Source organism: Taudactylus pleione, unplaced genomic scaffold (assembly GCF_031769625.1).
Source record: "Taudactylus pleione unplaced genomic scaffold, aTauple2 ptg000214l, whole genome shotgun sequence".
In the NCBI taxonomy this organism is placed as follows: Eukaryota; Metazoa; Chordata; class Amphibia; order Anura; family Myobatrachidae; genus Taudactylus; species Taudactylus pleione.
This window is the reverse complement of record NW_028284616.1, coordinates 16,468,128-16,495,948: the sequence shown is the minus strand read 5'-3', so window position 1 is coordinate 16,495,948 and position 27,821 is coordinate 16,468,128. Positions and strand designations below refer to the sequence as shown.

Sequence of the window (27,821 nt, the reverse complement as noted above, 5' to 3'; positions counted from 1 at the left end):
TATTTTTCAGTGTTTGTTACCATAGGCACCTTATTTTATCCTCTAGCACAGGCGTGGCCAACCAGTCAGAGGGAAAGAGCCAAAATATATCTGTAGTCAAGCTAAAGAGTGGATGGCATGCGCACGCCTTTGGTATGACATTTGCAGTAATTAACATTGTGTCACACCCCCGTTTTTAATCACACTGGGGGCGAGCCCAGCACATTGAAAATACACAGTTTACATAATATTCCCAATATACTTTTTCACTGTTGAAAAACAGTGTTGCCCCACAATGCCCCCAGTATGCCACATAATACCCCAAGTATGAACAGTATGCCCTTAAGTATTAACATTATGCCCCACAGTGCCCTCTAACATTAATATTATGCCCCAGTATTAAAAAGTATGCCCCATCAGAATTAATATGACAGAGTACTTACCTTTTGTGGCGAGCTCCTCTCCTGATGATAGCCCGGCGTCCCGAACATGCTGCCGCTGCTTCTGAGTGCATAGTGCATACAGAGCAGCTTCCGAGTACCTTATGTATCACGGAATGTATGCACTATGCATTCAGAAGCTGAATCCAAGCGCTGGGCTTGTGATGGTGGGGGGGAGGCAGCTCAGGCATAGGAGGCTCAAACTGAGCCTGTGTGGAGGACCATTGCCCCGCCGTTATTCCAGGCCTGCTGCTTGCTAGACCAGCCACCGCTATCCACAATCCCGCGGTGGCCGGCCTTTAAGTCATGATGTCCCCTTTGCAGACCCCGCCCTCCGTCCCATTCTGGACTCGCGGGAGTTGAAGCATACATTGCGGGGCAGCGGGAGGCTAAATTAAACTTCGGGAGCCTCCTGCTAAAATCGGGAGGGTCGGCAACTTTGGATAAATGTTAAGTAGAATCTGATTGTGACTGCGTGCAGCTTTGCTGTTCTGTCTGAAGCTGAATCACCCCCATAGGTCACATATATATTGTGTGTACAGTGCAACTGCTAAAGCATACGCAGATGGGCGATTATTGCGTACTGTGCATGCGTATGCTTCGCAGTGCGTGAAGGCACCACACAAATTGACAGGCAGTGAGAGTTTGGGAGTGATGACGGGGGGGTGGTCGGTAAAACACAGGCGTGTCTGTCCGTTTGAATCCATTGCCTGGGCGTACATACATTAGCCAGTGAGATTGCATACGCAGCTTGAGTACTTACTGCATGCAACTAGGTTAGCAATTTGTAATTGGGGTCAGGGCTGTTGTAATTCTGCGTGAGGGGCCGATGGTACTTGATGTTACCGATGTTTAAGGTTTGCAAGGTATTACAGATGTGTTATAGCGATAGTGGGAGGCAGTGGGCGTCTCTATACTGGCGGTGTGACGGCATTACGATAGCAACCATTAGCATATTAGACCTGCGTGCGATTAAGGAGCTGCAATTGCAAAAGTGATCCTTAATGAATCAGGCCCTTAATACATTATATTATAAAGGAGCAATTGACACAATTGAACAGCTTTACCAGTTCCTGGAAGCTGAAGTCCCTGTCATCAATAGCGGTCTGCTCCTCACATGAAGAGAGTAATATGCAGCGCATGACTGTATAAATGTGTTGCATATGATGCAGTTGCCATGGATCTTGGTGGAAATAGCATTGGTATGTGAAGATTAATATGTGCTGAAGCTAATCAGTTTCTGGGCAGTAGGAATCCTCCCCCAAAGTGGGCATGTGCCTATCTTGGACTGTTGAATCAAATCTAAAAGAAACTGTAGCACTCTTGGGTCTATTTCTTATAGGGTACCATAGATAGTGCCACTTGTATTTAATCATTATGGATGACCACTAATAATAATAATTCACTCAAGTGTGCTCCTTTGGTGTTATAACATACTGGGTCCTATTCAATTAGAAGCGAAAAGTCCGTTTCCGTGATACTTTTTCGCCGATGACGTAATTTTCGCCGGTTTCTACTTATCCCCGTATTCAATTATTCTGACTTTTCGCCGGTGCGAAATGTCAATGCATCAGACCTGGTGAAATAGCATCACCTATGAATAGGTGGCGAGAAAAAGTGCAGAATTGGGGTTTTGGGGTGCAGACTTCCCAAAACCACCCTGCGCCCTTTGGACAGTTCACTAAAGGTAATCTGTGTAAAAAAAAAATTAAATTACTTTAGGACACCCCAAAAAAGTACTTTCTACTTCAGGGTCCATAGGGTATCCACAGGATACCTTGGGGTATAGGTGTGACGTCAGTCGCAGGGCACCAAAGAGTTAAGCTTTCAGCCTCCCAGGATGCACTAGGTCCCCCTCCTATACCCCGCCCCCGGGCCAAGGCACCTCAGTTTAGTTTGGTGCCCGGCCGGAGTCGGGTGCACCTGTTGGAGTGGGGGCTAGAAGAGCCCCTGAAGCTTTTTCTTCATGCAGCTGTGGCTGCACATCTGGATGAACAGCATGGAAAGTCAGTCCTGACGTCCATGCTGTCTTCCCTACACCCCGCCGGTACCAGAACGCCGGTACTGATCCGGGGATGCTGGTGGGCGTCTGGGGTCACAGCTAGCGGTGACCCCAGATGCTCCGGACCATGGCCGGATTCAAGGGGGACAGAGGTAAGCAGCGGGGTCCCGCGGTGGGTCCCCGCTGATCACATGGTCCTAAGTCCCCAGGCAGGGGGCTCCCTGGGGACTGGCTGCAGCGTGGAGCCAGGCGACCAACCTGCGCTTCCACTACCCCCTGGGACAGCGGACCGCAGCAGAGCGGTAGCGCTGCGGCGTCCCAGGGGTTAAATGCATGCCAGGGGAGCGCGCCTTCCCTGTCTCACAGCCGGCGCCTCCCCCGCTGCACACAGCCCTCTCTGTATGCTGCCGACTGGTCCTGTGGCAGCGCTCCTCCCCCAGGCCAGCCTCCTCTCTGCTCCTCGGCGGCCATCTTCTCCAGAACGCATGGTGAACGCTGCTGGAAGCGCTGGACGGAAGCATCGTGGTCTGGGTCCCCCCGCATACCTCTCCTCCGCTGTGGCTCAGGTCTGTGTATGCAGCGCTGTGTCCTACCAGGCCCTGTGTCTGTGTAGTTGAGTAATCAGCGCTGTTAGTGCAGGAATTGTTATTTCTCTGCATTGTATGTGACTGTGCTAGCGCTGCTGCCTGTAACTTTTCTTCTCTAAACTGTCAGCTTTATTACTGTCCCTGTTCTTCTGCTAAAGCCCTTGCGGTGCGGTGCTGCAGGGTGGTCTCTCGCCTATTTAATACTTAATTGGTGAGAGAGGTCACATACGTGGTGCCATCATGTCTGAAAGTGATTTTCCCCTCCGGCTACAGTGTACCACGTGTAAAGTACCGTTAGCGGAGGGGGAGGGTAGCGCGGAGGGCCTTTGCCGGCAGTGTTTGTCCATGGCGCGGCCTATTACGGTTACAGCACCGGTACAGGAGCCGCCCTGGGCTTGTTTCGCTCAGGCGTTAACAGCTTTAGTGGGCCAGTTAGCTCCGCAGCCCGCGTTTACTCCGAGGGGTTTGTCCCAGCAGTCTGTGGTGTCGTCACCCATGCAGGGGTTCCCACGACAATTGGTGGTACCCCACAGTCTCCCTATTTCCCCGCTCCCGGGTTCTCAGGAGCCAGCGTGGGTTAACTCCCTGACGAGTTCTGTACAGCACTTGTCGGATGTGTTGCAAGGGGAGTCTGTGATGTGGCCTCATAAAAGGCCGGTGGCGTCTCTGTCCGCTCCTTATGAGGATGACGAAGGGACGTCTGATGATGGGGAGATTCTGGATCCTTACGATCAGGAACCTCTCCATACTAAGGACGCTGATGCTAAGTCCAAAGTATATATTCCTGGACTTATTCGGGCGGTCCGCACAGCCTTGGTGATTGAGGACAAAGTTCCCCCAGCGGCTAAATCTAAGTATGCCTTTTTCAAAGATGTGAAGGGCGATGCCACAGTCTTTCCTCTTTCGGGTCAGTTGGTGGACCATTTAGAGGAGGCGTGGAAACAACCTGGCAAAAGATACCAGCCGCAGAGACGCCTGGCGGTGGCTTATCCGTTCGCGGATAATTATTTTGCTAAGTGGGAATCCCCTCCACAGGTGGATTCTCACGTGACCCGTCTTGTCCGTAGTGCCACATTGCCGATGCCATCCATGTCCTCCCTTAAGGATGCTACGGACCGCAAGGTAGAAATCTGCCTGAAGTCCGCTTATTCCCTTGCAGGGGGGGCAGCACGGCCGGCTATGGCCATTTGCTGGGTTGCCAGAGCGATGGAGCGCTGGGCGGATTCATTAGAGGCTTCTTTTGAATCCGACTGTCCGGCCGAACAGGCGGAGTTGATTGGCAATCTCCGTGATTCGGCCACCTACATCAACGAGGCGGCTCTAGACATTAGTACTCTGGTGTCTAGAATTTCTACAGCAGCGGTAGCTGCTCGTCGCACCTTGTGGCTGCGATCCTGGAAGGCGGACGCAGATTCCAAGAAAGGTCTGGAAGCGTTGCCGTTTACCGGAGAAGTTCTCTTCGGTCCGGATCTGGATAAGATTGTGGCCACGCTGGCGGCAGCCAAATCTGCTTGTCTCCCGTCGGCCGCTGCTCCTTCTGGTTCGGGACCATCGTCCTTTCGGTCATCTAGGGCCCAGGGCAGGCCCAAACCACAGTCGTTTCCTCGACAGGCTGGCCCTAAGAAATCGGTCAAGCCCCGGAAGCAGGCATGGAGTACCAGACGTCCGGCCCCCAAGCCAGATGACAAGCCTGCGGCCTGACGGTCCGGGCCTCCCTTTGGGGGATCCCAGGGTGGGAGGCCGCCTGCTACAGTTCGCCCAGTGTTGGTCGACCACTACGACAGACACTTGGGTTCTGGAGGTGGTTTCCCACGGATACGCCCTCTCCTTCCGGCACAGACCCCCGGCTCGCTTCTTCACCACGGGTCTCCCATCAGACCGGAACAAGGCTACGGAGCTGTGGAAGGTATTGCACACTATGCTCCAGGCTGGAGTTATAGTGGCTGTTCCATTCTCCCAGAGGGGCCAGGGTTTCTATTCAAATCTATTTTTGGTACAGAAACCCAATGGGTCATATCGTCCGATTCTCAACCTCAAAGCACTCAACAAGTCTTTGCGGGTCCCGAAGTTTCGGATGGAGACCCTACGGTCCATCATTCTGGCGCTGGAACCTGGGGACTACTTGGTGTCATTGGACATACAGGACGCTTACCTGCATGTCCCTATTCTTTGGCGCCATCAACAGTTCCTCAGGTTTGCAATCCGCAGCGACCACTTCCAGTTTCGGGCGTTACCTTTTGGCCTGGCAACAGCACCACGTGTTTTCACCAAGGTGATGGCGGTCATGGCGGCTTCTCTGCGGCTGCAGGGAGTCCGCATGTTGCCGTATTTGGACGACCTGTTATTGGTGGCAGGATCTCCAGAGCTCCTGTTACGCCACTTGGACCTGACCATTGCACTGCTGCAACGGCACGGCTGGCTAATCAACTGGCAGAAGTCCACTCTAATCCCGTCTCGGAGGATTCTGCATCTTGGAGCCTTATTGGACTCGGGACAGTAAAGGATCTTCGTGACGGAGGACAAGATCTCTGCTTTACAGTCAAGGGTGCGCAGTTGCCTGCACAGCCGCCGAGTGTCCTTACACTCGGCGATGAGGTTACTGGGCTCCATGGTGTCGGTGTTCGACATGGTGGAATACGCCCAGTTTCACTCCAGACCTCTGCAGCACCTGATCCTGTCCAAGTGGAACGGGCTGACTCAGTCTTTGAAGTCCCAGACGATTGTGCTCACCCAGGAGGTTCGCCTGTCCCTTGCGTGGTGGTTACAGACGACCCACCTCAACAAGGGACGTCCGTTCTGGGTTCCAAATTGGGTCCTGTTGACAACGGACGCCAGTCTTCGGGGCTGGGGAGCAGTTTCGGGTCCACACTTGTTCCAGGGCAGGTGGACGCCGACAGAAGCGGAGCTTCCAATAAATATCTTGGAACTCCGTGCGGTCTTCAATGCTCTCCAGCAGGCACAGCGGTTTCTCCAGGGTCGCCCGGTGCAGGTCCAGTCGGACAACGCTACCACCGTGGCCTACATAAACAGGCAAGGAGGAACTCGCAGTCGGGCGGCTCTCGTAGAGGTCTTTGTTATCTCTATTTCTATGAAGTCCATAGGGTTCCGCAGGACTCCCGCCCTGTCGCACCTGTGCTGCAGATGGGCTTTACTCTGGTCACCGGTTTTTCCGTCTCCCTCTGGTGAGAATGTGATTCTTGTGTGTATCCAGATCTTTTTTCTCTCTCTTCCTTATCTTCCTCCGGCCTATGGCTTGGTACGTAACTGAGATGCCTTGGCTCGGGGTGCGGGGTATAGGAGGGGGACCCTAGTGCATCTTGGGAGGCTGAAAACGTAACTCTATGGTGCCCGATGCCTGACGTCATCACCTATACCCCAAGGTATCCTGTGGAACCCTATGTACTTCGTAGAAATAGAGATAACAAAGGTAAGTTCTTACCATATCTCATATTTTTTATCTAGTATTAAACTATTTATTTGTTGTCATTTAGCAGAATTCAAAAGCCCAATCCTGGGATTTCAGTTCCACTGCGTGAGCTGGCTACCTGCACACACATGGGCAAGTCATGCACCCATATGAACCCAGGCCTGTAGAGCGATAGAGTATGTAGTGATGCGGCCGCTGGTCTCAATGCCGACAGCGGAATCCCAGCAAGGGATGTAACATAGGCATCGAAATACCGACGCCTATGTTAATCCCGACGCCGGAACGCAGAGGCCGCCAGCCACCACTAAGGGAGGGATATGGTTACTTACCTACCCCAGTCGGGATCTCTTCATGTCGGGCATCCGCTGTCGGGATTTGAACCGCCGCCGGAATTTCAATCCCATTCCGAGAGATAGTATTGAGGCTGATCTACATTCTTAGATCAGCCTCATTTTTACTAGCCAGCTTTTTAGATTTTTAATAAGCTTAAAACAATTTAAATTGTGAGTAATGCTAAGGGATATTCTTATTAGAGATGTGCGGGTTCGGTTTTATTCGGTTCTTAACGAAAAAAATAATCACAAGTTCGGATTAGTTAGGGTTTATTTTATTGGCTATCCAAAACACGTGACAGGCGGATAGCAAATATGATGTTGTTTTTGAGATCCGAACATATCCGAGTAAATCCAAGTAAAACCGAACCGCACATCTCTAATTCTTCTCAGTCCTAATAAATGGCCATAACAACAAAAGAAAGAAAATAACCTATGGTGCTATGGAAACCAATATGTAACAATAATGAGGTTTAAATTACAAATACAAAATAGAGGGACAGATACACCTAGCTGCTGTGATAAAAGTTGCCAGCAAAAGACCCAAATCCATATCCAAAACACACAGCGCTGGGGAGAATCTCTTAATCCCTTATTAATGGGTGTGTAACTAATCCACTGTACACATCACTACAATAAATTAATACATAAGTCAAATCAGTGAAAATAAATATAAAAATGCATATGTGCCATTAATAAACCAATCAATGCAAAATAATGAATCTAAATGATAAAAAAGATATAAAGATTTATACATAATCATGCATAATATAGGTCCAATACACATTGCACAGTATGCAGAGAATATTTTTCAGAAGCTGTGAACCCAAACACTAAATCAGTCTGACTGAGTGCCGGTGATTATGTATCGTATAAAAGTTATAGCTGGCAGTTCTTTAATATATCCCTGGTTGCAGCCGCAATAATGCTTCAGTTAGTAATTCCTGTCAACATTTGCCCACATTCATGAGAAATAGAAATTAGTCTTCCATGACAATTAGGAGAAATATGAAATAGACATAGAAATGTGATGGATGTGGCACTTGTTATCCACTAAACACTAAAAGGGTGGAATTCTACCTGGTTACTGCCTCTGGCTACAGTTGGTGGAATGGCAGATTGAACTGTGGCTGCAATATTTTACATACGGTTGCTGAATGCCAAAGATGCCAAGAAATGTTGCTGGCCAAATTCTAAACCAGCAAGTTTATTGTGTGTGCAAAACATGGTATGTGTTCAAACCCACCCAGTTGTAATGCTTATATTATGGTACTCACGTTATCAGAAATGACAAATACTGAGGAGAGTCTTAGGGGTATAATTACTAAAGTGTGGGTTTTTAGAAGTGGAAATGTTGCCCATAGCAACCAATCAGAATCTAGCTTTTATCTTCTAGAAGGTGCTAGATAAATGCATACTTGCCTACTTTTGAAAACTAGTTTCAGGGAGATGGTAGGTGGCAGCAGAATGTGCTGCGCGCCGCTCAGGGGACGTGTCATGTTCCACCTAAATGGGCGTGTCTAGTTCCGCCTATGGGTGTGTCTATTGTCACTCAATATTAAATATTATGCCACAGTGCCCCCTACAGAATTAAATTATGTGCCCCAGTATTAAATATTATGCCCGAGTGCCCCTTCAGAATATTTTGCTCCGCAGTGCCCCAACATTAAATATTATCCCTAACAGTGTCCCCTCCAGAATTTTATGCCCAGTAGTAAATGTTATGCCTCACAATGCCCCCAGTATGCCGCATATTACCCAAAGTATGAATAGTATGCCCTTAAGTATTAACATTATACCCCACAGTGCACTCTAACATTAATATTATGCCCCCAGTATTAAAATGTATGCTCCATCAGAATTAATATGACAGAGTACTTACCTTTTGTGGCGGGCTCCTCTCCTGATGATAGCCCGGCGTCCCGAACATGCTGCCGCTACTTCTGAATGCATAGTGCATACAGAGCAGCTTCTGAGCACCTTATGTATCACGGAAGTCATGTGAAACATAAGGGTCTCGGGAGCCGCTCTGTATGCACTATGCATTCAGAAGTAGAATCCAAGCGCTGGGCTTGTGATGGTCGGGGGCGGTACCTGCTCTCAGGCATCGGAGGCTGAAACTGAGCTTGTGTGGGGGACCATTGCCCCGCCGTTATTCCAGCCCTGCTGCTTGCTAGACCGGCCACCGCTATCCACAACCCCGCGGTGGCCGGACTTTAAGTCATGATGTGCCCTTCGCAGACCCCGCCCTCCGTCCCATTCTGGACCCGCGGGAGTTGAAGCATACATTGCGGGGCAGCGGGAGGCTAAATTAAAAATCTGGAGCACTATGGATAAATGTTAAGTAGAATCTGATTCTGATTGCGTGCATCTTTGCTGTTCTGTCTGAAGCTGACAAATGCCAGAAGGGCCGATGCGGCTGAGGTCAGGCTTACCGCCGGCACTGCAGTATTCACCCTGTTTTTTTTTACATTCACTGCGGCTGCATCACTGTGTAATGACGTCAATACACGGCCGCGTCATGACGTCATTACGCGGCAGGCGGTCATGTGAACCTGTGCGTCTGGAGGCTATTTAGCCAGCTCCTATGAGCTGGCAACTTGCTACACTGCCCAATGTTATGTGCGGGCGCGTCATTACGCTGCTGCGTCATGACGTAATAAGACGCTGCCGGGTTTGAGGATGCGGGGCTCAGGGCCAGGGGTTATCAACGCCATTAGCTCCCCTCTGTCACTCAATTCGGCGGGTGGAGTTTCAAAAATCTGTGTACCGCACCACAAGGGAAAGGAAGCCATGGGCACACCAGATGAGATCCAGTCTCCCACATCTCAGCAGCAGTGGTTGGAGCTAAAGGGCTGCTCAGGAGGCTGCCGTGTGAGCGCTCAGTGCTGCAGCAAGTGTGCGGGGCCAGGCAGAAATGGAACAGCAGCAGGTTAGTGCTCCCATGCCAGTGTTTACCCTTTCTCCAAACAAGTGTTCCCCACCATAACTGACCCCCCATCCCAGTGTCTCCCACCTTCCCTCCCCAACCATCCCACTGCACCCATCTCACTGCTCCCCACCTAGAACCCCCAAGCCAGTCACAGTGACCCCCTTCATTCAGCCTTGTGTTCCCACCTACCAACCTCATCTCTCTGCCCTTTCCCATCCTGCCCAGTCCCCCTAACCAATGGACACCTCATTGCAGTGACTCCCACCCTGCCAGCTCATTGTCTCTCCCCTTCGCTCCCCAGTCAGCCCACTGTCCCATCTAACTTCCCCTCAGCAAGAATACCCAGACTGTCCAGTCAGTGCCCCCCCCTCATTCAGTCCAGTGTACTGCCTTTTCCAGCCTAGTGTCCCCCTCCTTACCACCACCATCTCACTGCCCCCTTTCCATCTAGCCCAGTGCCCTCCTATATATCACCCACAGCCTCTCCCCATCACCCACTGCCTTTCACCCTCTACCAGGCGTCACCCACTACCTCTCCCTGTCACACACTGCCTTTCACCATCATACTCTGTCATCTACTGCCTCCCCTCTGTCACCCATTTCATGGTGTCGCCCATTGCCTCTCTCCATCACTTATTGCCTCTCACCATTACCTTCTCCCTGTCACCCTTTGCATCTCCCCACATGGACCACTGCCTCTACCTGTTACCTTCTCCCTGTCACTGAACTGCCTCACCACCTCCCACTATCTTTTTCTATCAGCCGCTGCCTCACCCTTTGCCTGTCACCCTCTGCCTCTTCTCGGAGTCACTATCTCCCCGTCACACTCTCCCTGTGACCCTCTACCTTACATCACCCACTGCCTCTCCCTGTCACCCTCTGCCTCTTCTCGGAGTCACTATCTCCCCGTCACACTCTCCCTGTGACCCTCTACATTACATCACCCACTGCCTCTCACTCCGTCACCCACTGCCTCTCTCTGTCATCCTCTGTCATCCACTGCCTTTCCCTGTCATCCGCTATGTCACCCACTGCCTCTCCCTGTCATCCTCTGTCACCCTCTGCCTCTTCTCGGAGTCACTATCTCCCCGTCACACTCTCCCTGTGACCCTCTACCTAACATCACCCACTGCCTCTCTCTCACTCCGTCACCCACTGCCTCTCCCCGTCATCCGCTATGTCACCCACTGCCTCTCCCTGCCATCCGCCATGTCACCCACTGCCTCTCCCCGTCATCCTCTGTCACCCACTGCCTCTCCCCGTCATCCGCTATGTCACCCACTGCCTCTCCCTGTCATCCGCTATCACTCACTGCCTCTCCCTGTCATTCTCTGTCACCCACTGCCTCTCCCTGTCATCCTCTGTCACCCACTGCCTCTCTCTCACTCTGTCACCCACTGCCTCTCCCCGTCATCCGCTATGTCACCCACTGCTTCTCCCTGTCATCTTTTATGTCACCCACTGCCTCTTCCAGTCATCCGCTATGTCACCCACTGCCTCTCCCCGTCATCTTTTTTGTCACCCACTGCCTCTCCCCGTCATCCGCTATTCACCCACTGCCTCTCCCCGTAATCCGCTATGTCACCCACTGCCTCTCCCCATCATCTTTTATGTCACCCACTGCTTCTCCCCGTCATCCGCTATGTCACCCACTGCCTCTCCCCATCATCTTTTATGTCACCCACTGCCTCTCCCTGTCATCCGCTATGTCACCCACTGCCTCTCCCCGTCATCCTCTGTCACCCACTGCCTCTCCCCGTCATCCGTTATGTCACCCACTGCCTCTTCCCGTCATCCTCTGTCACCCACTGCCTCTCCCCGTCATCTTTTATGTCACCCACTGCCTCTCCCCGTCATCCGTTATGTCACCCACTGCCTCTTCCCGTCATCCTCTGTCACCCACTGCCTCTCCCCGTCATCCTCTGTCACCCACTGCCTCTCCCCGTCATCCGCTATGTCACCCACTGCCTCTCCCTGTCATCCTCTGTCACCCACTGCCTCTCCCTGTCATCTGCTATGTCACCCACTGCCTCTCCCCGTCGTCTTTTATGTCACCCACTGCCTCTCCCTGTCATCCTCTGTCACCCACTGCCTCTCCCCGTCATCCGCTATGTCACCCACTGCCTCTCCCTGTCATCCGCTATGTCACCCACTGCCTCTCCCTGTCATCTTTTATGTCACCCACTGCCTCTCCCTGTCATCCGCTATGTCACCCACTGCCTCTCCCCGTCATCCTCTGTCACCCACTGCCTCTCCCCGTCATCTTTTATGTCACCCACTGCCTCTCCCCGTCATCCGTTATGTCACCCACTGCCTCTTCCCGTCATCCTCTGTCACCCACTGCCTCTCCCCGTCATCCTCTGTCACCCACTGCCTCTCCCCGTCATCCGCCATGTCACCCACTGCCTCTCCCTGTCACCCTCTGCCTCTTCTCGGAGTCACTATCTCCCCGTCACACTCTCCCTGTGACCCTCTACCTTACATCACCCACTGCCTCTCTCTCACTCCATCACCCACTGCCTCTCCCTGTCATCTTTTATGTCACCCACTGCCTCTCCCCATCATCCGCTATGTCACCCACTGCCTCTCCCCGTCATCTGCTATGTCACCCACTGCCTCTCCCCGTCATCCGCTATGTCACCCACTGCCTCTCCCCGTCATCCTCTGTCACCCACTGCCTCTCCCCGTCATCCTCTGTCACCCACTGCCTCTCCCCGTCATCTTTTATGTCACCCACTGCCTCTCCCTGTCATCTTTTATGTCACCCACTGCCTCTCCCCGTCATCCGCTATGTCACCCACTGCCTCTCCCCGTCATCCGCTATGTCACCCACTGCATCTCCCCGTCATCCGCTATGTCACCCACTGCTTCTCCCTGTCATCTTTTATGTCACCCACTGCCTCTCCCCGTCATCCGCTATGTCACCCACTGCCTCTTCCCATCATCCTCTGTCACCCACTGCCTCTCCCTGTCATCCTCTGTCACTCACTGCCTCTCCCCGTCATCCGCTATGTCACCCACTGCTTCTCCCTGTCATCTTTTATGTCACCCACTGCCTCTCCCCGTCATCCACTATGTCACCCACTGCCTCTTTCCGTCATCCTCTGTCACCCACTGCCTCTCCCTTTCATCCTCTGTCACTCACTGCCTCTCCCCGTCATCCGCCATGTCACCCACTGCCTCTCCCCATCATCCGCCATGTCACCCACTGCCTCTCCCCGTCATCCGCCATGTCACCCACTGCCTCTCCCCATCATCCGCTATGTCACCCACTGCCTCTCCCCGTCATCCGCTATGTCACCCACTGCCTCTCCCCGTCATCCGCTATGTCACCCACTGCCTCTCCCCGTCATCCGCTATGTCACCCACTGCCTCTCCCCGTCATCCTCTTTCACCCACTGCCTCTCCCCTTCATCCTCTTTCACCCACTGCCTCTCCCCGTCATCCTCTGTCACCCACTGCCTCTCCCCGTCATCCGCTATGTCACCCACTGCCTCTCTCCGTCATCTTTTATGTCACCCACTGCCTCTCCCTGTCAGTTCATCACAGACACCCGGAGGCAAGTTATCATTTGGTGCCCCCCCCATTCTCCATTCTATCATTTGGTGCCTCCCCCCATTCTTGCAAGCGGGTCGATGTTCCCCCACTGCGCATGCGCACGACGGAGGGAGCTCCGTCGTGCGCATGCGCGAGACCCGGCGAGCGACGGGCTCTCCATCGCTCCGGGTATCGCACCAAAGGGAGCGTGCTGTCGATGTTGATTGACAGCACGCCCCCTTTGGTGGGCGTGCCGGGGGCGTGCCTGCCAGATAGAGGCGTTCCCATGGGAACGCCTACCGTCTGAAGCCGGCCCCACTGACATCACCAGGAGGCCGCTCCATTTTCATGGAGGAGGGCACTGATTCAGAGCGAGCGCTCTGGTCAGAGCGTTCGGCTCTGAATCAGGCCCTAATTGTGGTGAATATATTGTGGGTGATTTGAGGTGGAGCCCCTTCAGTGCTGGCGCCCAGCGCCTTCATTGTCTCCCATAGTCCTCCTGCCCCTGTCTTATCACTGTCGTGTAAGGGGGGTGATATATTTAAAGATATATATTTTATCACTCTGTCATGTTAAATAATTTAACATGGCAGAGTGATAAAATATATGCTCTTTAAATAAATCGCGCACACTGGGTGCATGCACCCGGCATCCATTCACAGTGACCCTAGCGCTTGGGGGCTGCCCGGCATGTCCGTAAGTGCCGGCCACGCCCCCCAGGAGTGATGAACAGGGGGCGTGCAATAAAGACACGCCCCCTTTTCTTTGGTCATGCACCCTTTTCAGCCGCGCGTGCCAAAGGAGCGCGCAGAAGTGCCCTGTCTCTTGATCCGGCACCCTGCCGGCTGCCGGACCTAGGGCCTGATTCAGACACGCTCGCGAGCGCTATCGATGGTCGGCCAGTGGAGTGCGCGAGCCCCGGAGCGAGTGAGAACTTCACTCGCTCCGGGGCTCGCTACAAAACGGGGCGGTTGTCGATGTTGATCGACAGCTCGCCCCGTTTGTAGGCGGGAGGGGGGGGGGTGGCTGCACAAACTGAGGCGTTCCCGAAGGAACGCCTGCCGTTTGTGGGCAGCAATACTGACATCATTCGTGATGTCACTAGTGGACTTCCTGCTCTATTAGAGCAGGGAGTCCACTCGGGCTTGCGAGACCTGAGACCCTAAGACAAGGGCCTCCTCGCAAGCCCGATGGTCGCCATAAACGCAACCATCGCCAGGCCGCCCGCTAAAGCTGTGGGTGGTCACCCACAGCTTAACGAGTGGCCTGGAGGCCGGGCAAAAGAAAAAGCCGTCCCGCCCTGATTCAGAGCGAGCACTCACAAATAGCGAGCGCCTCTGAATCAGGGCCCTAGAGTGAACACTAGTGATAGCCCACATTTTACTAGCACAGGCATGTTTTTGTGCATAAAGTGCACAGCAGGAGCGCCTGTGTGCTTCAAATGCCAGGGCTGTTCACAGATATATTGGACCTCATTCAGAGTCGGTCGAAGCGGCCGCACGGTCGTACGGGAAAAGGGGCCGGATATTCAAATGATTCCCTCGTAAGTTGCGTCCCTAAGTTCGGATCGGTAGCTGGCCGACCAAGGGGAGGAAGCGGTTGGAGGACAAAAAAATACGGCCCCTTCTCGTACGCATTGCACGTCAATTCCAGGCATATAAGGATTAATCGAGACCATCGGGGACCATCGGAACTGGTCGTAGAGCTTAAGGTTGACCTTACCCTCTCTTAAGCTCTACGATCATGTCAGTGTAAAAACCTCCCATGTCACATGTGCCATGATGCTACTTTGTTAATTATGCACTCCCATAATCCGTATGCACTCCCATAAAAGGCCGTTCGCATAATGAGGCACGCCTGCGTTCGGATCTCCACTCCCCCGTTTTCAAGCACCTTCCCCTGTTACCACCCACAAACGCCTCCATCTGTCACTGAAGCTACCGACCTGGCTGTGTTCAAGGAGAGAGAAATTTCTGATCGTAGCGGCAAGTTTGCACACGCGCATTGCGAACTTTACGCATGCGCAGTATATCGAACATCGTTGGCGTACGATCATGCGGCCGCAACGACCGACTCTGAATGAGGTCCATTGTGTGTACAGTGCAACTGCTAAAGCATATGCAGACGGGCGATGATTGCGTACTGTGCATGCGTATGCTTCGCAGCGCGTGAAGGCACCACACAGTGATTGACAGGCAGTGAGCGTTTGGGGGTGGTGACGGGGGGTGGTCTGTCCGTTTGAATCCATTGCCTGGGCGTGCATACATTAGCCAGTGAGATTGCATACGCAGCTTGAGTACTTACTGCGTGCAACTAGGTTAGCAATTTGTAATTAGGGTCAGGGCTGCTTTAATTTTGCGTGAGGGGCCGATGGTACTTGATGTTACCGATGTTTAAGGTTTGCAAGGTATTACGGATGTGAGATAGCGGTAGTGGGAGGCAGTGGGCGTCTCTATGCTGGCAGTGTGACGGTATTACGATTGCAGTCATTAGCATATTTTCGCAGCAGACCTGCGTGCGATTAAGGAGCTGCAATTGCAATAGTGATCCTTAATGAATCAGGCCCTTAATACATTATATTATAAAGGAGCAATTGGCACAGATGAACAGCTTTACCAGTTCCTGGAAGCTGAAGTCCCTGTCATCAATAGCGGTCTGCTCCTCACATGAAGAGAGTAATATGCAGCGCATGACTGTTTAAATGTGTTGCATATGATGCAGTTGCCATGGATCTTGATGGAAATAGCATTGGTATGGGAAGATTAATATGCGCTGAAGCTAATCAGTTTCCGGTCAGTAGGAATCCTCCCCCAAAATGGGCATGTGCCTATCTTGGACTGTTGAATCAAATCTAAAAGAAACTGTAGCACTCTTGGGTCTATTTCTTATAGGGTACCATAGATAGTGCCACTTGTATTTAATCATTATGGATGACCACTAATAATAATAATTCACTCAACTGTGTTCCTTTGGTGTTATAACATACTGGGTCATATTCAAGAAAAGTCCGTTTCCGTGATACTTTTTCGCCAATGATGTAATTTTCGCCGGTTTGAACTTATCCCCGTATTCAATTATTCCAACTTTTCGCCAGTGCGAAATGTCAATGCATCAGACCTGGCGAAATAGCATCACCTATGAATAGGTGGCGAGAAAAAGTGCAGAATTGGGGTTTTGGGGTGCAGACTTCCCGAAACCACCCAGCACCCTTTGGACAGTTCACTAAAGGTAATCTGTGCCAAATGTTTTTTAAAGTACCTTAGGACACCCCAAAAAAGTACTTTCATTTTAGGGGTGAAAAAAAAAAAAAATCAAAGTTGGGGGACAGACTTGAAAACTAGCGAAATAGACTCGGGGGGGTCCCCAAGTAAGCCCCAGGTGTTTTTTTGATTGCAAGTAGTTGCGTCAGGTGCATTTTTCAAGTTTTTTTAAACTTCATATTAGCAACTTCAAGATATGCTAGTACCCATTTTCATGTACCCCAAATTTGATGGGAGTAGTTATTTTCCCCCAAAAAAACTCCAAAATGCTATTCTTCGCCACATCTGTGAAAACGCTATATACCATTTAAAAACCCCAAATACTTGCAGGCAGGGCTATTCGGGGGTATCCAGAATGATCCCCCCCCCATGTCAGAGCATCTTTTGGGGGGTGTCAGTCTGATTTCCCCAAAAATGACAGAACTTTTAGCTGATTTCAGTTTCGCTGGGTACCGTTTTTGCTGATTTGGAATTGAATACGGGGATAAGCGGGGACGAGCACGATACTTTTTCGCACCCAAAAGCTCAGATGATGGCGAAAATTCAGCCGACTGACTTTTCGCTTCTAATTGAATTAGGCTCATAATTAACAATATATTTTTTATGAGCAAAATGAAAGGACAGCTCAGTGAGTGTAGGGTTTAGCATTACTGCTTCAGCGCTGAGGTCGTAAATCCAATGCCTGACCAAGGCTTTTTCTGTATGGAGTCTTTATGTTCTCCCTGTGTTTGTGTGGGTTTCCTCTGGATGCTGCATTTTCGTACTAACAAACTGGAAATCAGGATAATCATGAACTCCCCTCTCATTTATCACATTACCTGTCAATCACCAACAATCGCTTCCAGTTCCTCCTTCCTAGTAAATGCAGCCTCAAGTCCCTGGCACCTGGAGCAGCTCTGACCACTCATCAGCAGTGTTCTCCATTCCAGTCCTTTTAAGACACCAATTTGCGCCGTTGGGGAGCAAGGACAGGTGGGGTTAGTAGATGCAACTCTAAACAGTAATCGCTGGGTGAGAGAGGAAGCAGGTTAGCGTACTGTCGCTTAGGGGCTGGAGAGAAGAACCACATGGTCAGACTGGGTGAGCCTGAGGAGAGGAAAGAGGAAGAGTGTGATGGAGCCCATTCCAGCAGTGTGTTAGGAGTGAATTGATTGCATCAGAGGTCACATTTAAATTTTCCGGACTCCTGCGCATGCGCGGTCTACTGACCATGTGCAAAAGCCAATGTCATAGATGATGTTTTCCTATCCTATCCCTAGGAGGAGCCATCTTAGCTTATAGGCACATCCAGGCAGCTGCCCAGGGCCCCACAATTCTAGGGGCCTTTAAGCAGGGGCAGGTTGGGCCAGGGGGTATCTTCATGGAGTGTTTGGCCACTCGCTCCGTCCATAGGGCAGCTGGCTGAAAGACAGGCAGAGAAAGATGCTCCCTGGCTGCTGTGCCTGTGATTTGCACACAATCAGATTGGGCAGGCAGTATTCTCTACCTGCCTTCCAGTCTGCAGCCACAGACCTGGATTTGGGGGGAGGGGGACTGATAGCACATCCCCCTGGGCTCCCCTTTCTCCGGGGCCCCCATACTTTAATCACAGTTGCAGTCATGGCTGAACTGGCCATATAGCAGTTCTAGCACATGCCAGAAGGGCTGATGGCCAGATGGGCCAGTCCAGCCGAGCAGCAGCAGTTTTCTTCTGAAGAAACAGCTTAGGAGCCAAGAAACTTGTTTAGCCACGTCCCTTGAGGTATTCCCAAATGGGCCACTGTCTCAGAGCCCCGTCCTTTAATGTGGGGGGGGCGGGGCCTATGGCGCTGCTGCTTTCTGCAACGGGAGTACATAGGCAAACGCAGGGAGGGTTTCCGTCTGCCTGGAAACCCCCGTACCCAGCCCACACCATGACCACAGTAGAAATAGTAACATAATAGTTCTTAGTATCACAAATGAAATAATTAGCACCACCTGTGGATCTTTTAACATGTATCAGCCAGTAATAAATAACCTGTGCACCAACTAGGAGATCTGGAAAACATGCACTGCTATAGAGCCCAATATGTACATATATGTCCAGGGCAGTGCTGGGTTCTTCTGCTGCTCCTCCAGGCTCCCAGACTTGCTCCAATGCTCTGGAATGGTGTCCACATCTAAAATAAAAACATTCAACTCAGGCAGGATGGCACTACTGCTGCATCTAATGACTTCCTGTGATCCTGTATATGCTGGAATTATGACACACAATACACTTTGTATGATGCATATTAAAGCTGGATTAGTGCTAATTATGCCCTCTTCATGGACTGGCCACACTCGCTCTAAAATCAAGCATTTGGAAACCCCCTTCTAGAAATCCTGCATTTTCCACTGGAGTCCTCTAACATAAATCATGAGAGGCTGAGGCCACCCACAGCCTGTAATCAATTAATTAATATTTTATTTATTTTTCTTTGCACTTTATTAAACAGTTATATTGACTTGATGAGAGTCCAGGTACTCTGAGGGGGCGGAGCCTTCAATGTGGGGGCGGAGCCTTCTGTCTGGGGGACGGAGCATTCAGTGTCTAATGCAGGGCTGGACCACTGTGCACTGCTGCCTGCTGGGTATTCCGGTTGGTTGATCAGACAGGATGTCACAGGGAGGTGGAGCTCCTGCCAGTGACATCAGCATGGGAAATTCTACATGGACCCGCAGCACAGCTAGGTTTGGACACCCAGAGCTGCTCCCTTTCACAGTGGGGGTCAGCTACATCATACAGTATACCTTATTGTGTACTAGGAGTCATCCCTGGCTGGCTGTGCTGTTTTACTTTTCTCTCCATCTCTTCCCCATTTCCCTGTCTCTCCCCAACTCTCCTTCTCCTCCCTCCTCTCTCTGTCTCTCCCCATTGCCCCTCTCCCTGTATCTCCCCATTGCCTCTCCTCTCTCTGTCTCTCCCCATTGCCCCTCTCCTCTCTCTGTCTCTCCCCATTGCCCCTCTCCCTCTCCCCCCTCCTCTCCCTGTCTCTCCCCATTGCCCCTCTCCCCCCTCCTCTCCCTGTCTCTCCCCATTGCCCCTCTCCCCCCTCCTCTCCCTGTCTCTCCATTGCCCCTCTCCCCCCTCCTCTCCCTGTCTCTCCATTGCCCCTCTCCCCCTCCTCTCCCTGTCTCTCCATTGCCCTCTCCCTCTCTCTCCCTCTCTCTCTCTCTCCAGCTTGTTTCTCACCAGCTATTTAGCCACTTCAAGCTGTGTTTCCCTGTTATGTGACTGAAGAGGAAATTCTCACACTCTACTACTGTATAACAAAACTAATAAACCAATAAAGGCACATAGGGAGCATGTAAGCGCTCCCTATGTGCCTTTATTGGTTTTTTAGTTTTGTTCAGTACTGAGTATCTCCAGAAATACTCTTGGGAGCTGCTAAGTAGGATACATCTTCAGTTCATGTTTAATATTTTTGCGCCTGGTTTAGATTTTTAGAATCTTTTGGTGAATCAATTTACTGTATAACAAAGCTGTAATGCAGAGTCAGGGGAAAACCTAGGGGTCTATTTACTAAGCAGTGTTAGGACAGAGTGAAAAGTGATAAGGTGCCAGCCAATCAGCTCCCACCTGTCATTTTTCAAACAGCCTGTGAGATGGCATTTAGGAGCAGATTGGCTGGTACCTTATCTCATTTCACTCTGTCTCCTAACATTGCTTAGAAAATAGACCCTAGTTTTGTATTTTAACTCCATTTCTCTTTGACAGTTTCATGTCTAATTTCCACATTGGTACAAGAATGATGCTTTCCAGTGTGGAGTCATTGGGGCAGATGTGCTGTTATACATGTTTGCAGGTGCTTATTAAATGCTGTTTAACAAATACTGTAGAGGTAAAAATGGGTTTTAATACTTAATTGTTGTCTCTTACAGGTCTGCTTTTAACAACAACCTAAGCGCTGCCTATGACTGCCTCAGTGCTGGGGGGAGGAAGATAAAGCCTGGTGTGACTGGAAAGAGTTATTGTGAGTTGCTGACCAGTATTTGCCAGGAAGGTGATATCCCTGGTGACATTTCTTCTCTTCCATAACAGGGTGGTTCTGTTACACCAGATCACTATGTTAGGCTAATACACAGGGTTTTGCTTGTCTGGGCTGCTCCTGACCAGTGTGGGTTCAGCACTGCTCTATGCTACTTCATCAGTCTGTATTAGGCAGGCCTTGGTGTTGTCATTGCCCCTCCTCTGTGATATTCCCACTCATGTGGAATGGAAAAGTCGGCAATGCCTATCCCTTGTGACACTACTGCCTGTGTAGCACTGGCCATCACTTAGATACATAGCAGAGAGGTAAGAGATGGTGGCGGTAACCAGTGAGCGCTGCACCCAAGGTAAGTAACTTCTGTACATTAGCTATACATGGTGATCTACATGTTATGGGAACTTGTCTCTTTCTATGTTAAGGATTCCCAGCTGCTTAGAGGTGATGTCCATCAAAATAAGAATTTTGAGAATAAATCCCCCCCCTCCCCTCCCCTTCTGGGTCAGTGCATTATATCCCTGTCATTCAGGAGAATCTTCCTCCTAGCAGTTAACAGATTGTTCTCCCGCCAGGAGAAAAATCAGATTTTAAATTCCACCCTTTCTCCTTCATGCACTAGGGGACACTGGAGGCTTCAGACAGTATGGGGTATAGACGTGTGCCAAGTGGGAGCTGCCACTTTAAATTTTTAAGTGTGACTAGCTCCTCCCCCTCTATACCCGCCTACAAGCCCAGTCTTAGTTATTCACATTTTCAGGGTATTTAAATAGAGGGTTGCTGCGCTGAAGCTAAACAATATCTACATTGAGGAACAGACAGGCAGCAGCTGTGCTGCCTCTCTGCATCGATCGAGCTGCCAGGGGGACCCGCTCGCAACTGCACACAGTTCGCCTGGGGTCCCCGACTACAGAGATTACAGTCTCCATATTGGAGGTCTCGCATGCCGCTGCTCGCAGTGCGCATAGCGGTCCTCCATTAGTCAGCGGAGCAGCGTTGTGAGTATGCCCTGGCTCCCCGTCTAGCGGGGTAGCCAGGTCAACATTAAGAGCGGCATATACAGGAGCAGGCTGCTCCGATTAGCGGGGCAGCCAAACATATCACTAGCACATCCTCCTCGTGCAGCAGACATAGCACGCTTATAACCCAATTTAAGCGCAATAGTGGGGGGGGGTAGCCTAGCTCAAGAGTCCTGCTCCTTCCTCCCAGTGTCCATCCGCGCTTCCCTCGAGGGTGCTGGCGACCATTACACGGAGGGACATTCTGCTACATACGTTAAATGCTGCTGCATGGACTGTAAGTCTAACCTGGACTGTAAGTAAACAGTGGGTTTAGGCTGGTCAGGAGAGTATTTAAGGTAAAACTACTTAGTGGTTACTTCCTTCTTTGCCTAGCGTTTTCTGGCACTGCTAGGAGCTCTATTAGGGCAAGTGTGGCTCTCTCCTGCCTCTCTGTATCTCAGATTCTTCTTTTGACCTTTTTCACTACACTTTACTGTTGTTTGTGTGGGGTCTGTATGTATCATAACTGAAAGGGATGCTAAGGCGTCCCAAAAGTTATTTACCTGCAAAAAGTGTGCAGAAAAAATGTACAGGGGCAGTCATCTAACTCCCTACTAATGTGTGACCATGCAATCCTGAATAACAATCTTCAGGGATGTCATTTCCGCTGTCTTGAATGGCGCAGGTTACAATGTGCTCCAGTGGTGCAATCGTTCAGCGTGCTGTACTTATAAGATAGTATCGGTTGAGCAATACCGAGGTTGTGAGTTCACTCACCTGGAGCAAATGTAATTTTATGTCCCATCTCTCTGACGAGATGGAGGCTTCTCGGAAAGAAGAAGAGGTCTCCAGGTCAGCGGCTCTAGAAAAACCAGCATGGGCAAGGTCCTTAGCTGAATCCAGGGATGGGATCTCAAAAGCGTGACTATTTCCCGTACACAACTGGATCCTCTCCACAGGTCTCAAAGAGACTGTTGCCCTCAGTCCTCCAATTGGAGGAGGAGAATATGCCAGTTTTCCAAGGGCAAATATGCCCCAAATTCGCCTAAGGAAATCCAGTAGGAGCCTGAGCCGATGTCCGGATAGAGGCTTTACTTTCTGCAATCCGCCAGGTATAGTAATTACACGACAGTCTTTCTTTCTAAAGAAACAAAGACAAGCTTTTGCATTCAGTAGAGTGGGATTCTCTTTTGATGTCAGATTAGGAACATCCATTTAAAAAAAAATTCAGATGTCCCAGCGGTTGTTATCCTTTTATCCTACAGATAGTAGAAAATCTGGTGAGGAGCTCAAGTGGCTCACCTGATAAGGCGATTACACCAGTAACAGAAAGGTCCCAGGATCGAAAGCCAGTCTGGGACAGCATGCCACTTTGTTAGTTTACTCCCCCTATAGTAGTCTGTCTAGGAAGACTATGCTACCAGTTCCTGGGGCAACAGCTTTAAAAGAGAATACTATCAAGTCCCTTTAAACAGCTGCAGGCCTCTGCGTCCTGCGATTGTAAGCTGCTGGAAGCTTATTCTGTTAGCAATATAGGGGAAGCTGCGACTTACCTTGGAGAAATTGGTTGACGTCGTCCAAAGACGTTTGCAATATATTCATCTCTGGCGTTTTCGGCGCATAGGGCGCTGTGGCTTAAACAATGGCAGGCGAATGCAAGATAGAAGAAAGCTGTGAAAGCACTTTCATTCACGGGAAGTGTATTTTTTGGGAACTAGATAAATGGATTTCTCAAGCTACTGGGGGTAAATACACTTTTGTTCTGTCTGCGGCTCCTCCCTCTAGAAGATCTTACTCGGGACCTTAGTTTTGGTCCTTTCGTGCTCCGGGACGTTCACGTGGTCGCTTCAGACGAGGACCATCAACTTCCCGTGGTTCCAGAGGACATGGCAAAGCCACAACAACATTTGATCAATAGGAGGTTAAGTCCACTACCAAGCCTCGGGCAGGATGGTCTTCCCTCTCACCTGGGAATCCACAGAGTGGGGAGCGCATCTTTGGGACTTCAAAAAAGTATGGACTAATCACTCGGGGATGCAAGCTCATTTTTCAGCTTCAACCTCCACTTAGGTTTTTTTTACCAGGTTTACCAGTCTCCAATGACAGGAGTGTCGTTTTACAAGAAGCAATAGACAGGCTTCTATCCACAAGAGTGGGGGTCCAGGTTCCCAGAAATCAGACCGGAAAGGGTTTTTACTCCAGTCTCTTTGTGCTTCCGGACGGACAGCTCGATGAGACCTATTCTGAACTTGATGGATCTCAAGCCATACCTAAGGATTTTCAAGTTCAGGATGGAGTTCCTTTAGTCGGTGATTGCGGGCCTAGAGGAAGGCGAATTCATGGTATTTCGAGATATCAAGGACGCCTCCCCTCACATTCCTATCTGGCCGCCTCACCAAGTGTGTCTGAGATTCGCAGTTCGAAATTCACATTTCCAGTTTCCGGCCTTTCCCTTCGGCTTATCATCAGCACCCAGGGTATTCACAAGGGTCATGGCTGTGATGATGAGTCTCCTTCGAAAAACAAGGGATCACTATTATCCTTCACCTGGACAATCTCATTCTGAAGACCCATTCCAGGGACAAATTACTGCACATCACAGTGACTCACAGCCCTCTCATTCATCAAGGGTGGATCCTGATCTTTCCCTAGTCCCATCTGCAACTGACGCAGAGGCTACAGTTTCTGGGAATGATCATGGACATTATGTCAACAGATGTTCCTCCCTCAGGAAGAGGCAACTTCTATGCAGGAGATGGTGAGGATTGTCCTTCGACATCATCAGGTATCGATGCATGTTTGCATTCAACTCCTGGGGAAGATGGTTGCAGCATTCGCGGCCATTCCTTACGGAAGGACCTTTCAGCTTGCCCTCTTCTCAAAGTGGACAGGATCCCATCTTTTCCTTCAACAACAGGTAAGGTTAAGTCCCAGAACTCTGATATCCTTTCTCTGGTGGTTGAACTCGGTACACCTAAATGGAGGAAAAGAGATTCGGAGTGTGGGAGGGGCTGGGGGGCTATCATTTAGGAACTTCACTTCCAAGGCCACCGGACATCACAGGAAGCGAGTCTGCAGATGAACATATTGAAATTAAAGACCGTGTTCTACGCTATTCAGACAGCAGATCACCTGTTGTGGGGCCGAGCAGTCAGGGTCCAGTCAGACAACGCTACAGTGGAATACATAAACAAACCAGAAGTTGGCCGGCTATGAAAGAAGTAAGCCGGATTCTAATCTGGGCGGAAATGTTTGCGATCGGCAGGATGTGCAGCCAGGGGAATGGGTACTACATCTTCAGGTTTTTCACCAGCTTGTCCAACGGTGGGGGTCTTCTGCAGGTCGACCTCATGGCATCCAGATGAAATCATCAACTGCCTCTCTACTGCTCTTCGACGCGGCAGTGGCAGTGGATACACTGTCATCGCTGTGGCAGTTCCAATTTGTCTATCTGTTCCCTCCGTTCCCTCTTCTCCCTGGATTCTACACATCAAAAGGGAGAAGGCCAATGTTTTATTGGTGGTTACGGATTGGCCTCGCAGAGCTTGGTATATTCCATCATTCAACTTGTAGTCTTCTCTTTTCGAATCTTTGGAGTCTATAGAGTTAAGATTTCTTTCGTAGACAGTAACACTTCTTCTCGCGCTGGCCTCAGCCAGGAGGGTGTCAGAACTGGGAGCTCTATCCTGCTATCCTCCATACTTGGTGTTTCATGAGGATAGAGCCGACCTCCGTACAAGAATGGATTTTCTAAGGTGGTTTCGGCTTTCCACATCAACCAACCTAGTGTGGTGCCTGTTTCTTCCACAGGATTCACCTTCGTCAAGATCCTTGGATGTTGTTAGGGTTCTTTGTATGTATGTAGAGAGGACTGTAGCCATAAGTAGAACAAACACTCTATTTGTTTTGTAGGATGCTGCTTGTCCTGGTTGGCCAGCTTCCAAACAGTAGCTGGCCCGCTGGATTTGTCTGACCATCAGATAGGCGTATATGGCCTAATTTAGGGAGCCTCTGCCTTCTCTTACAGCGCATTCCACTCGCTCAATGGGTTCCTCGTGGGTGGCTGCTCGCGGGGTTTCCATGGAGTTACTTTGCTGGGCGGCTACTTGGTCTGGCTGGCATACGTTTATTCGTTATTATAGATTTAACATTGTGGTCTCTGCAGCGCAGTATGGCTGGTCTGTTTTGCAGGGTTCTCAGCGCTCTCCCGCCAATGATGGGAGCTCTGGGATGTCCCCACTGTCTAAAGCCTCCAGTATCCCCTAGTGGATGAAGGAGAAAACAGGATTTTGGTACTTACCGATACATACCTTTCTCTGATTCTGCGCTGTTCCTTCCTGCCAGGGTTGTGGTAATTTTATGTTATGACTGTTAAAGAACTGTTTGACGTCTTTTCTCTTGTTGTGTTACTGTTATTTCAACCTTCTAAAATGTTCTGTGTACTTGCTTCGTCTCCTCGTCTTCCGTTTGTCTTTTTCTCAGCTCCCCTCGGGCACAGTTTCCTAAGACTGGGCTTGTAGGGGGGTATAAAGGGGGAGGAGCTAGTCGCACTTAAAATTGTAAAGTGCCAGCTCCCACTTAGCAAACGTCTATACCCCCTAATGTCTGAAGCCTCCAGTGTCCCCTATGGAATCGGAGAAAGGGATTTATCGATAAGTACCAAAATCCTGTTTTCCATACACTGCGGCTTGTATTGTGTTAGGCGCACTGAAAGTGCACATCAAATAATTATGTAATGTTGCTTTGCTTGGTTAATTACTGGCTGTCAGGGGCGTCAGAACGATTTATGTTGTAGGGTTATGAAATAGGTCCTGAGAATATGGAATCTACGTGATTTTGGCAGATTCGCGGCTAAATTTGTTTTTGCCATATAACTCATTGCCGCTTTATATTTAGCTGTGAAGTCGATGAAATCACGCCTGTTCTGTGATCTAGGAATCTATTACATAAGCCCCCATATGTTGTATAGTGTTACTAAAAATGCACTTGGGCAGTATAACTACTAAAAGATATTAGTGGAACTTATCTTAAATTAACTATCCTATCTATTCAGATGCTGATGTACCTTACGGTTTAATCATAGCTTGTCATATGTAGGGATGACTACTATACGCTTTCACGAGCGTATGGCTAATCACCGTAGCTCTATTCATCAGGCATTGCTGATGGATGTGTCCCACAAACCGGTTGCGAAACACTTTCTGGATGCGGGCCACCAGGTCGCTATGCTTAAATGCAGGATCATAGACTGAATACCGAAACCTTATTGTGGAGGTGATCGGGCATTGCTTCTGAAGAAACTTGAAGCCAAGTGGATATTTAGACTTGGGACCATGTCACTCCACGGATTGAATGAATATAGTACTTGAAATGTGTTTTTGCGCTGATAGGCTTTTCGGCATCATGATTTTGATGCACCTGTGCAGTGTGTGTATGTTTTTTCTTTGCGATACAATTTGTATGCATATTTATTTTTTGGGGTATATTTGTGTGTATATTGTATATTTGTTTTGTGCTTTATGTTATTGGTGTCTTGTGTATGTTAATATTTATGTATATATTTTTTTCTGGGTATTCATTTAAGTATATGGGTGTGTATTTTAATATAATTTTAACATGTCTGTATTTGTTTTCTTTTCTCTATTCACCTGAAACCCTGGTCTTAGTACCCTTTGATGTAATGAGCTTGTGCCTATCGATATTTGCCCCACCTGATTGGACTTAGAAGTTTCTCTTTGCATGTGGAACACAGCCTAACATATCCTTATTCCAGACATATTTGTCTGCTGCACCCGCTACTTCCGGTTCGGTGGAACGCGGAAGTTGGTGTAATCTTGGGGCAGAAGTGAGTTTCTGCTCCCTGGCTGGAACGCACTCTGGGTTGTAGCGTGTGGTACACGCTGCAAGTATGATTATACATGTGATGCGCTCTGAGCCTTTACCGGTGAGATCGCGTTTTTCTGATGTTTCTAGTGCATACTTTTAGCTTATACTCGGCGATGGTGATATGTTATGGTGTGTTCCTTACTTGATTACTTAATTAGTGTTATTATGCTATAGGTGTTGTATGGGTATTTATATAACCAAGGGGGCTGAATGTCCCTCTCTGTAGGTGTTTTGGGCTTTTTGTTCATGCTGCGCTGTGTTGGCTGTGTTTCCTGATGAAGGGCTCATTGGAGTCCGAAAACGTTTGAGCAGTGTATTACCTCTGCCTATATGTGAGTAATAAATAGCAGCCTTTTTATATGCAAGAAGAATCTGGTGAGGCGCCCCCCCGGGAGAGTTAGGGTCAGGCTAGGGGAAGGGGGGTTAGAGTTAGGCACCCCCAGGGGGAGGTT

The 27,821-nt window shown here is 49.9% G+C and overlaps 1 long non-coding RNA gene across 1 annotated transcript in view; it reads left to right on the top strand.

Moving 5' to 3' along the window:
• The window catches only part of LOC148517639 (uncharacterized), a 35,621-nt gene extending 8,434 nt beyond the window's left edge, over window positions 1-27,187 (top strand). Inside the window, exons 3-4 of the long non-coding RNA XR_015879268.1 lie at window positions 20,379-20,470; window positions 26,640-27,187. This is a non-coding gene — a long non-coding RNA (uncharacterized LOC148517639). The remainder of the gene's footprint in view (window positions 1-20,378; window positions 20,471-26,639) is intronic.
• The last annotated feature ends 634 nt before the right edge of the window (window positions 27,188-27,821 follow it).